This window comes from Lactuca virosa, chromosome 2 (genome assembly GCF_052849685.1).
Source record: "Lactuca virosa cultivar CGN04683 chromosome 2, Lactuca_virosa_CGN04683_v6, whole genome shotgun sequence".
NCBI classification, from domain to species: Eukaryota; Viridiplantae; Streptophyta; class Magnoliopsida; order Asterales; family Asteraceae; genus Lactuca; species Lactuca virosa.
Window position 1 is genome coordinate 29452513 of NC_136427.1, and position 12325 is coordinate 29464837.

Genomic DNA, 12325 nt, shown 5'->3' on the forward strand with positions numbered 1-12325 from the left:
GGGGCCATGTTTGTAAGCAGGAGAGAACTAAACCATTTTCATTATAACAATAGAATATCCATGTGAAAGTAAAACATATTTTGCATTTACTAAAGTAAGCAACTTGTTTTTAATATATAAACTTTGTAGCAAGTTTTGCGCAATCTTTCCTTTTAGTGGTAGGAATTCAATTATTGTTTGGTTCTCAAGGGCTTAAGTGGAGATCGAAAAATTCCCTTGACGGAGATCTCAATTGGCTGTTCATTTAACTGGAAGACAATCAAGTATTACAAATAGTATTGCTCTATGGTGTTGGATGCATATTCTAGATCGACCTTCTATATATGCATATGCTTTGCCTCTAGAGCTGTAGCTATTTTAATGATCCCTAATTATGTGGAACTTGAATAAATGTCTGTTATAGAATCTAGACTTATAATTTAGATATGTTCTAGTGTGGTGGGATTTATTCATCAAAGCTTGTTGTGGCACATGACAGCCCTCAGCGTTTGGGTTCTCGGATTTAAAACAAACTCATTCATACATTGTCGGGTTCGGACTTTACGCATGTTTGGATGTATCATAATAATGCGTTTTCACATATTCAAATGTATAGCTTTGTAAAATATTCAATAGAATAATCCGTGTGAAAGTAAAACATGTTTTGTAGCTAGCCTAATTACCTCTATTCTCTTTACTTAAAAAAATTCAAATATGAACTTCTTCCTTGAACATATTAAAATCCTTTCCGAAACAATCTTTAATGCTTATAAGCTTGTCAATATAATTCACAAGTTTGTCAACTTGGTCTACATGATTAGTGTTGATGCCTTGCATTCTCATTTCATAGATTTTTTTTCATGTAATTTTCAAATATCTTAAGATAATCTTATGTCATGTTCAATTCATATTTACCTTAAAAGATATAACTTCGAGTTAAACCAAACTAATTGGTTTATCATTTTGCATATGCCAATGGTTGCATAGATATATAAATATATTCTAGGTAAAACAGGTGGATTGTCTGTGTATGTAAGAGTATGTAAATGTATTTGGGCTGCAAATAGTGAACAAAACTTGTTTCCTTGGGTTTGTGGATGTAATTTGAAAATAGAGAGAAATATGGTTGGAGCGAAAACTGTTTTACTCCTATACGGAAAAGCAACAACACTATCAAGAAAGCGATACATGTACATTATATAGAGAATTAATGGCGACATGGAATGACTTGTCACCTGTAACAACTTTATATATAATGGGTGATGATAAACATAAGGACTTACAAGTTCTATCTAATTTAAGAATGATGTTAATATATTTCAACGTGATTAGTTGATTTGCCAAAAGGATGTACTCCTATGGTAATGATATTAAAACGATCGATTACAATGATTATGATGTTTTGTTGTGGAGATTATGAAGCGTCATGTACATCCTATAAAAATTGATTGCATATTTGTAAAATGCATCTATTGGGAAAATCCGCATTAGACCCTTATGTCATTGTCATTAAAATTAATACCTTCAATTAATGTAAAACATAAGTATGGGACCTAAATTTAATTTAGGCAAGACTTAGGATATTTTCAAATCCCCGTTGATCCAAGAGACAAGGAGAATACCAAGTTTACATGTCCTTATGAGACATTTGCTTACTGACGCATGTCATTTGGCTTAAGCAATTCACCGACCACTTTCCAAAGATGCATGACCGCAATCTTCTATGACATGGTGGAGAAATATATGGTAGTCTTCATGGACGATTTCTCAGTTTTTTGTCACAATTTTGATAAATTTTTATCTAACATTGATCAAGGAAAAAGAAAGTGTGGTTGGAGTTTTGAAGAAACGGAAAAACACAATCACATGGAGAATCACCGAATTTAACGAAATAAGGCTTGCTCAAACAAGATCCTTATAGAAGATGATGCAAACCTAATTGTACAACACCAAAGAAGGCTAAACTCAAAAATACAATAGGTGGTCAAGAAAGTGATTCGAAAGCTAATGGATGCGGGATAATCTATTTGATTGCTGATACTCCTTGGGTGAGTCCAATTCACGTAGTGCCAAAGAAAGGAGGAATGAAGATAGTCAACAACGATAATAATGAGCTAATTCCTACTAGGATGTTAACCGCTTGGCGAGTGTCCATCAATTACCTAAAGTTAAACGATGACACTTACAAGGACCACTTTCATGTACCTTTTATATATCAAATGCTTGAACAACTATCTGGTCACCTTTATTATTGTTTTTATATGTTTTCAGGATATTTTCGATTCCCCATTGATCCAAGAGACGTAGAGAAGATCACGTTTACATGTCCTTATGGGACATTTGCTTACCGACACATGCGATTTGGGTTATGCAATGCACCAGCCAGTTTCCATAGACACATGACCGCAATCTTGCATGACATTTTGGAGAAATTTATGGAATTCTTCATGGACAATTTCTCAATTTTTAGTCACACTTCTGATAATTGTTTAACTAACATTAATCTCATGCTTGCTAGGTGCGAAGGGACTAACTTGTTCCTCAATCGGGAGAAATGTCACTTTATGGTAAAAGACGACATAGTTTTGGGACACAAAGTCTCTAATTTGTGGATAGAAGTGGACTAGGTAAACATTGACATAATTTCCAAATTGCCACCTCCATCAAACAAGAAAGGGGTGCGGAGTTTCTTAGGACATGCATGTTTTTTCTGCCAATTTATAAAAGAGTTTTCAAAAATTACACGTCCTTTAACTCAACTGCTTTTAAAAGATTCTAGCTTTGATTTTTATGATGATTGTTTAAACGCTTTCAATGTATTAAACAAGAAGATAACTACCACCTTGATCATGATAGCCCCGAATTGGAACTCAACATTTGAATTTGCTTTAGGAGTTGTCTTAGGACAAGAGTTGCAACCAATTTACTATGCAAGTAAAACACTCAACCCATATCATGAGAATTACACTATGAATGAAAAAGAAATATTAGTTTTCGTATATGCCTTCGATAAATTCCATCCATATTTGACTTTATCTAAACCGGTTGTGTTTACTAACCATTCTGGTTTGAAGTATTTGTTTAGCAAACATAATGCAAAACCAAGACAGATTCGATAGGTGCTTCTATCTCAAGAATTCAACATCGAGATCAAAGATAAGCCAATCACCTTATGAAATTAGAGAATCCAAAAATGGAGGAGTTCAAAGAAGGCGAGATTGACGACATCTTTCCCGACAAGTACTTAATGGTGATAACCGGAGAAGAGACAAGGTTTGCGGGTATTGTAAACTTTCTAGCCAATGGTTATCTTGTTAAAGGCTTGACCAAGAAACAACAAAGAAATTTTTCGTTGATATGAAGTATAACTTTTGGGCTGAGCCATATCTATTCCGAGGTTCTGCCGACAACATTATCTAATGATGCCTGTTTGGAAGAGATGCAAGGGATATCTTGCAACATTGTCATAGTGGACCAAACAGTGGACATCATGGAGCACAATATATAGCAAAGAACATGGACATCATGGAGCACAATATATAGCAAAGAAGGTGACATCATTTAACAAGGAATGTGAAGTCTTTCACATATGGGACATTGACTACGTGGGTCCATTTCCAGCTTCAAAAGGTAATAAATTCATACTAGTAGTCGTCGACTATGTGTCGAAGTGTGAGGAAGCGCAAGATTTACCGACTAATGATGCATGTGTCGTTGTTATATTTCTAAAAAACATATTTTATCATTTTGTTATGCCTAAAGCCTTAATTAGAGATAGAAGGAGTCAATTGTGTAATGAAAAAATTGGAAAGTTGTTACAAAAATATGGTTATCACTATAGGTTTGCAACACCTTATAAACCTCAAACAAGTGACCAAACCGAAATAACTAATAGTGCATTAAAAAGGATTTTAGAAAGAACAGAAAAAAGCAATGAAAAGGAATGGTATGAAAAATAAGACAATACACTGTGGGCATTTTGAACCACTTTCAAAACCCCTATTCGTGTTGTACCATATAGCTTGGTCTTTGGTAAAAGTTGTCACTTACTGGTTGAAATTGAACACAATGAATATTAGGCTCTTAAAACTTGTAATTTTCAATTATTGGAATTGTGTACTAACTGTTTGATGCAGAGGAACGCCTTAGATGATTTAAGAAATGAATTGTATTCTAACTCTTTCATCTATAAAGACAACAAAAATAAATGGCATGATACAAGGTTAAGAGGAAACAAGGAGTTTGTAGTTCGTCAAAAGGTGTTACTTTTTAACTCTCGTATGAGACTTTTTCTGCGAAAACTAAAGACCAGATGGTATGGACCTTTCATAGTGAAAGAAGCACTCCCACATGGAGCGGTTGAGCTGATAAAATAGGTTGGAACTACGCTAAATTCAATGGGCATCGAGTGAAACATTATGAAGAATGATTACCGGAAAATGAAAACGAAGGGGAGGATCTAATCCTCGATACAACCACTACAATGTAGACTGTAAAGGAGTCCAACTAACAACTCTAGCAAAAAAGAAGCACTTCCGAGAGGCAACCTGCTATTTGGTTCATCGCTTTTTTTTTTTAAATTTTCGTCTTTATTTTTCCATTTTTAGTGGTATTTCTATCGTTGTGATTTTTTCCCGGCATGTTACCTGTGAGGTCAAGGCAACATCAAGTGTGGGGTGTGGTTAAATTTGATATTTTATGAACAAAATTTGTCTTAAAATCCTCAATACCACGACATGGTAGACCTACTACCCCCACTTAGTCCTTACCTGAATGACAATCAAATGCATAGTACAGCGCGACCAAGGCGTGGTAAGTATTCTCAACACGACGTGGTCATTACAAGAGCAGGTACTTCTACTGAACCCTAACTCATTTTTTTCACTTTTTTCACTTACCTCTAAACACCCACCATGACGACATTCATCTCCGAAGTTTTTCTACAAAAGCTACAACTTCTTCATCAATTTCCGTTTAATCCACGACAAAGGTATGATCTTTGAAATTCAATCTACTTAGCATTGCCTAAAATCATTTGAAATTGAGGTAAATAGGTCAATATTTCATCTTTCTAGGGTTTGTAAAAATTAGGGCTTTTAGCTATTATTTTTGTGGAATTGTTGTGCTTAATACATTTAGACATGGCCGAATGACAAACCCGTTGATTATAGTGGTCTTATTTAATATTAACAGATCCTAAATTTATGTTGTTCATCGTGCACCACGGCGTGCTGGATGAACCAACCACGGTGCGGTTTCTGGGCACATGTAAAGTTGAATTGTTTTATGCTAACTTTCTAATATGTGACGTTTGGTATTATTTACTTTATGTATTTTTTATGTCCAACGGTACTAAGAGGTTCACACAACAAACAACAAAGGGAACCACAAGAGGACCGGAATGCACCACCATTGCACCTGTTTTTCCGGTTCCCAACTAATGTTTCGACCCTAATGCACCACCATTGCACCTATCGTGACACGATATAACAACTAGTTTAGGTAGCTTCGACAAAGAGAAATTGTTGTATCAACAAACATCGATTCGACATGGCCAGACATATTTATAATATTGGACCAAGTGATACCATACCTGGAGAAAGTTTATTTAGGGTACGGGTTTTCGTTCATATGCTCGGGGTGTTGAAACGTATTTCAAATAGTCGAACCGGTATGCATGGAGTTGTATGTGGAATTCTTTACAACGATTAGGTTTGATGAAAACACCGAGAAAGTGCATAGTCAAAGGCCAATCTCATTTGGGATTGGTGAGCAAAGCCAAGAGTGTAGGTTGGTCGAGCATGGGGTGAGGCATGAGATTTATTGCGAGGAAGACTCGAGAAGACGACATTTTGATACAGTTTTGGAGGCCGTGCATCAGTATTTTTCTGAGGGGTTCAGTCATATGATTTTTGGAGCACAATTTCCAATGGGGTATTTGATATGACCTTGGTGTGTGAAAGTGTGATTCGCTCCCCGATTCACCATTTCATGCAATGTCTCATCACTATCAGTAAAAATCAGAGAAAATGAGGAGACAAGGTCCCAAAATGGGATTTATTTTTCGTATGGTGCATTATCACCCCCATAGTGTTTTGTAACATTCCTTATAACATTTCCCATTTCCTATCTGACACCGCTGCAAGGGCAAGAGAGGGGTGTCCAATTTATGTGAAACACTTGGTATCACGATTAATTAGATCCTATGGGATTTTAAAGCAGCCATTGTCCTGCCTGTATACGCTTATTCCGGTACAATTACTCACAATTATTAACTTGGAAAAAATCTAAATAGTGATGAATGTGGGCCATGGATATGCTATTCTGGTAGGTGAACTAGTTGAGCAGTTACGAAGTGTCGATGAAGAACCATAACCACGTTGAAACATTGTGAGAAGATACGAGTGACCGGTATAGGGACATCAACATGTTATCGATTTACAATATGTTTCTACATTGAATTAGCAGTTATCCGAAAGGGTAAAGAACTTGGTTTGTATTTAGACGATGTGTGGGGACGTGATGCATGGGTCGAAGGCTTGTTGGAAGTTATTACGCAACATTTAGGATTAGCGCCACCATCACCATATAATGCCCATATGACATACGTTCGTAGCTATAATGAACGTTTCCCAAGATATGACGATCTTGGACCTTTAGGGACTCATCACTCATCACTCAAAGGATGAGAAGTGATTTTTGTTGGAAAAATAATTGGTGAATTGAAACTAATCACTAAAGTTGGGGAGTTAAAATCGAAAATTGATGTTCAATTTTCAGTTACAAGTCAGTAATTAAAAATGATATTAAATATAATGTCGGTTACAAATTGTGTTTTAATGACAATTTAATTGTTTGTTGGTTATGGTTTATAGTATAAATACAACTATTTGTGACACACTGTGACATCCCCATTTTCACAGCCAGAAAAGACCGGTTCCGTTTATGCTTTTAAAATAAAATCATAGTAATCTTTCAAAAGGTGTTGCGGAATTTTTCCCCAAAATAATATATGATAAAAATTTATCAAAGCATTTCTTACAGAAATGTATTTTTCATTTCATTACAAAACACAGGATGTCCACATCGATACAGACCAAAAGCATAAACAGTACAATATAGGTCTTACAACAGTTATTTACATCTACTGGCCTATAATCCATAATCCCTCGTCATCGTCCAACTATGCTCTTGTTCCACTACCTGTAATATAGAAAACTGAGTGGGTCAGGCTTGGAAGCCTGGTGAGCACATAGGGTTTTCAACCCACAATAAATAAATTTATTAAGTTTAGTCATCAAACAATCAACCCAATTTCTCATCCCCATTATCTTCTTTATTCTTATAGATCTTAAGAATCATCTGTTCTTCATTCATTCATTCCTAAGGATTATCCTAAGGAATAGGCACGAAGTCCATCGCTGCCAGGGTTCTTAAATTAAAATTGATGAACACGTAGTTTAAAACATCTGGTAAACACTCAGTTCAAAAATACTTAATGAACACCTAGTTCAAAAACACCTAATGAACACTCAGTTCAAAAACACCTAATGAGCACATAGTTCTAAAGCATCTGATGATCACATAGTTCAAAAAACACAGGATGAACACATAAGTTCAAAAATACCTACAGATTACGACTCTGTTATCGTTCCACTGGACTGTCTAGAAAAGTCTGTGGTCGTCATCTATATTCTGCTAGATGACTGGAACATTGTCAACATCGAGACCTCTCATCATTTTATTTCATCACACATCAACTATTTCATCTACCCATGTTATACCCAACATATTTGTAGATAAAAATACATATACAGTTTAAATCATTCTAAACATGTATAAAACATTCATTCAACATCCATCTCACATAAACAAACAATATATATATATATATATACACATAGCATTTATTTTATATAAAATACTTCATATCTATGTGTAAGATGAAAGTGACTATACACTCACCTTATAAGACGGTGATTGGATAACACTTCGTCCCTTAAAACAATCTTTTTCGATGAAACCGGGTTGTTTTCTCAAAAACCGGGGTTTGTGCAGGCTGAGTTTCGACTGAAAATATTATTTTCTCCGGGTCTTCAGGTGCTCCGGGGCTTGCTTCGGGTGTTTGGGTGATTCTCTAGGCTTCGGGGGGTGTTAGGATAGTTTGAGAGATGTTTTAGGGTGTAAAAGTGTAAATTTTTCTAAACAAATTCGGGCAGCCTCACACTCTATTTATAGTGGCTGAAGCCCCAGGTTACGCTGGGCGTAAAGTTAGAATACGCGGGGCGTACTGCCTTGAGAAGTTCTACGCGAAGCGTACTCTCGTACGCTGGGCGTAGGAGCTTAGTGTCACCACCATGCCAATCGTGCGAGATAGGTGTCCTCCATCCGAAATAGAGGCGACATGGCCAACTTCTGACCTGGTCCGAGTACGCTGGGCATAATCTCGTATGTTGGGCGTACGGCTTCGGATAAGTCTCGAATTTTATGTTTAAAAATTCAAAAATTCATATCTTTTACATACGGGCTCCGTTTTTTACCTTCTTTATATCCACGTGTAGGTGAAACTATACTCTACAATTTTCATTTAGACTCCGTCGGCTAATTTTGAATTTATTTTTAAATTTATATTTTTAACAGGCCGGGACAGGAAAAGTCTGTTAAAAATTTATAACTTTTTCATCCGACGTCTGTTTTCGTCTGTCTTTTTACCGTTAAACTAATATCAACAAGATGTTCGATTCTCGTTTAGATTGTGTCGGCTAAAAATCGTTCGATCTATAATTAGAATTTCGAGCTGCACACGGATATGCCGATTCTTAAAAAAATCATAACTTCCTCATACGAAGTTAGATTTGGACGTTCTTTTTATGAAAGTTCTCGGTTTAACAAATACTACGACTTTCATTTAGATTACAAAGGCTAAAAAACACTTTATTGTGAATTTACTTTTTACGTCACACAACATTATGTCGGTTCTGTCGCGAAACTTCAACACGTCATAACTTCTTCGTTATAATTCGAATTTCGGTATTCTATATATCTCCGGAATCCTTGTTTCGACCACTACAACTTTCTTCATAGATATTGGCTTTATCTAACATTTTACTTTCGACGCTTATTTTTATCCTTAATTTATTATATCATCATAATTAAATATATGGCACATAAATTCACATAATTCATTCTTATTACTTCAAAACACGTTACAATAGTTGACCTAGACTATTACATCATCTTTAATGCTTAGTCCAGAAACACGGGCGTTAAAATTCTCTCCCCTTAGAATGATTCCGTCCTCAGAATCATACATCAGCAAACAAATGCGGATAGCGACTCATCATGTCACTCTCCGTTTCCTAGGTGAGATTTGGCTCATTCGTATGTTTCCATCGCATAAGCACTAACTCGACAATCTTGCATCATAACTTCTTAGTCTTACGGTCAACAATTGCCTCCGGTTCTTCAATTTACCTCTTGCTTTCATCCATCCTTAACTCAGAAATAGGAATTATGTTGGGAACTTCTCCCTTGAACTTTCTCAAATAACACACTTGGAAAGTGTTATGAATACTATCTAGTTCTTCTGGTAGTTCTAGCTTGTAAGATTGGTTCCCAATCCTCTAAAGAACTTTAAACGGTCCAATAAACCTTAGACTCAACTTTCCCCGAACCATGTAACATACTCATCTTAGTCGGACTCGATTCAATATGACCTCTAGGGTCAGAATATCAATCATCTTCTTAGTCATTACCGAAACGATGGTAACGGCATACTTGAACAAAAACGAAATAAATTACTAGCTTTTTGGTAACCTTGTGACTTTCCCTGATCTAAGTGTGAGTCGTGTGCTTCCAGTAGTATAGGCCTCTACTACTATTCACACCTACTCATACTCGTCCCAAGTATTGTCTCGCAGTTTTCCAAGTCACCATTCAAAAATTTCACATAATCGTTTGACACATCAGGTAACAAAATGAAGGTTTATATTATTTCTTGAAACGATTACAAAGATGTTCTAGTTTAACCTATACTATGACTCTTATAGGCTACACCACCGAATATTATCTGCATGGTTGCGTTATATCTTGATTTTGGAACATAGAGTCCTTACTCCTGATCCCTTGCATCCTCGCCTGCTTCATTAACGATCGTCGGGAATGTTGTTGCCTTTGGCGGTGGATATGGCCTTGCTGCTTCATTTTTCTTTGGGCAATTCTTCGAAATATGCCCTCCTTCTTTACATTCGTAACACAACCTCTTGCTGGATGTACACTCATTGGTGTAATGCCCAGACTTTCCACATTTGAAACATGTCACCTCCTCGCCACATTTTCCTAAGTGTTTCTTCTTGCTCTTATCGCACCATCTTGCTTCACCTCCTACTCCTTCGAACTTTGAGAATTTTGTTTTCTCGTTGGACCCTGAAGTTCCTTCCAACTTTCTTTTCTTGCAAACTTCAACCGTGTTGGCGGCTCTTCCCTTGATCATCTCTTCAACAGACTTGGCAGCCCAGATAGCTGCCTCCAGAGTAAGTGCCTGACACAATGGCACCGCATAATCCCATGGAAGTCCCTTTGCATGCCTATCGATTTTTATCAGCTCATCTGGGACAATACGTAAAGCAAACTACATTTTATCTGTGAAGTTATTAGTGTATTCATCGATGGACATGCTTCCCTTCTTTAATGTCAGTAATTGGTTCTCTAGCTCAAGAAGATTTTGGGCCGAACAGTACTTGCTCTTGAAATGCACCAAGAACTCTGCCCAAGTCAGTTGTAGTGGCTCATTATGGCTTAGGGTCTTCCCCAGAGTGTTCCACCAGCGAACAACGCCACCTCTGAACTGACGCACTGCAAATATGGTTTGTAACTTGCCGTGGCAACCACATGTCATGAAGGCTAATTCCATCTCCGAGATCCAATCCATTACTATGACGAGATCTTCCTTTCCAGTGAAAGTTGACTGCTTGCAAGTCATAAAGTCTTTATACTTGCATCCATTTCTCTCGAATCTGTCCTCTTGGTTATTCCTCAAAACCACAAGCGGTTCAGCTTGACCAACAGATCTACTGTAATTTCCTTCCTCTGACTGACTGTCATTTAATTCAAGTTGTTCAATAGGCATTGAAGGTTCATTCCTGTTGTTCAACAACTGTCTTATTTCTTCCCTCTGTTCAGCCATCATAGCCCAAATCATGGCTTGAACACCAGCCATTGTGACTAGATCTGGTGCAACTTCTACCACAGGCACCTGCTCAATCACTTGGGGTTGATGTTGCTGATTCCTATTTGCATTTCTAGCTCCACTTCGGGTTCTTGCCATTTTGATCTATACACCAAATTAGGCGAATTTAGATCTTTATTCACGACAGATATTTAAATTATCTTTATCACTCCGAAACGTTATATGCTAGTTCTAATATCGTAATCGTACACTTAGAATCCTGAACACATAAGGTTTCCAGATCCGGTCGGCAACAGACCATAGATCTGAACAAATAATATCATATATGGCAAACATATAACATTTAACACATAAAAGGATTTTAGGCATCTTTCCTAAAATAAACTAGTGCTCGTGTCTAAAACACGGTAGACACTCATCTTATGATCATCACATAGCATTCTAAGTTTAAGTCTAGAAATCCTACAAATTCTTAGTTCGCTTAAACTAATGCTCTGATATCAACTGTGACATCCCCATTTTCACGGCCAGAAAAGACCGGTTTCGTTTATGCTTTTAAAATAAAATCAGAGTAATCTTTCAAAAGGTGTTGCGGAATTTTTCCCCAAAACAAAATATGATAAAAATTTATCAAAGCATTTCTTACAGAAATGTATTTTTCATTTCATTACAAAACCCGAGATGTCCACATCGATATAGACCAAAAGCATAAACAGTACAATATATGTCTTACAACAGTTATTTACATCTACTGGCCTATAATCCATAATCCCTCATCATCGTCCAACTATGCTCTTGTTCAACTACCTGTAATATAGAAAACTGAGTGGGTCAGGCTTGGGAGCCTGGTGAGCACATAGGGTTTTCAACCCACAATAAATAAATTTATTAAGTTTAGTCATCAAACAATCAACCCAATTTCCCATCCCCATTACGTTCTTTATTCTTACAGATCTTAAGAAGCATCTGTCCTTCATTCATTCATTCCTAAGGATTATCCTAAGGAATAGGCACGAAGTCTATCGCTGCCATGGTTCTTAAATTACAACTGGTGAACACGTAGTTTAAAACATCTGGTAAACACTCGGTTCAAAAATACTTAATGAACACCTAGTTCAAAAACACCTAATGAACACTCAGTTCAAAAACACCTAATGA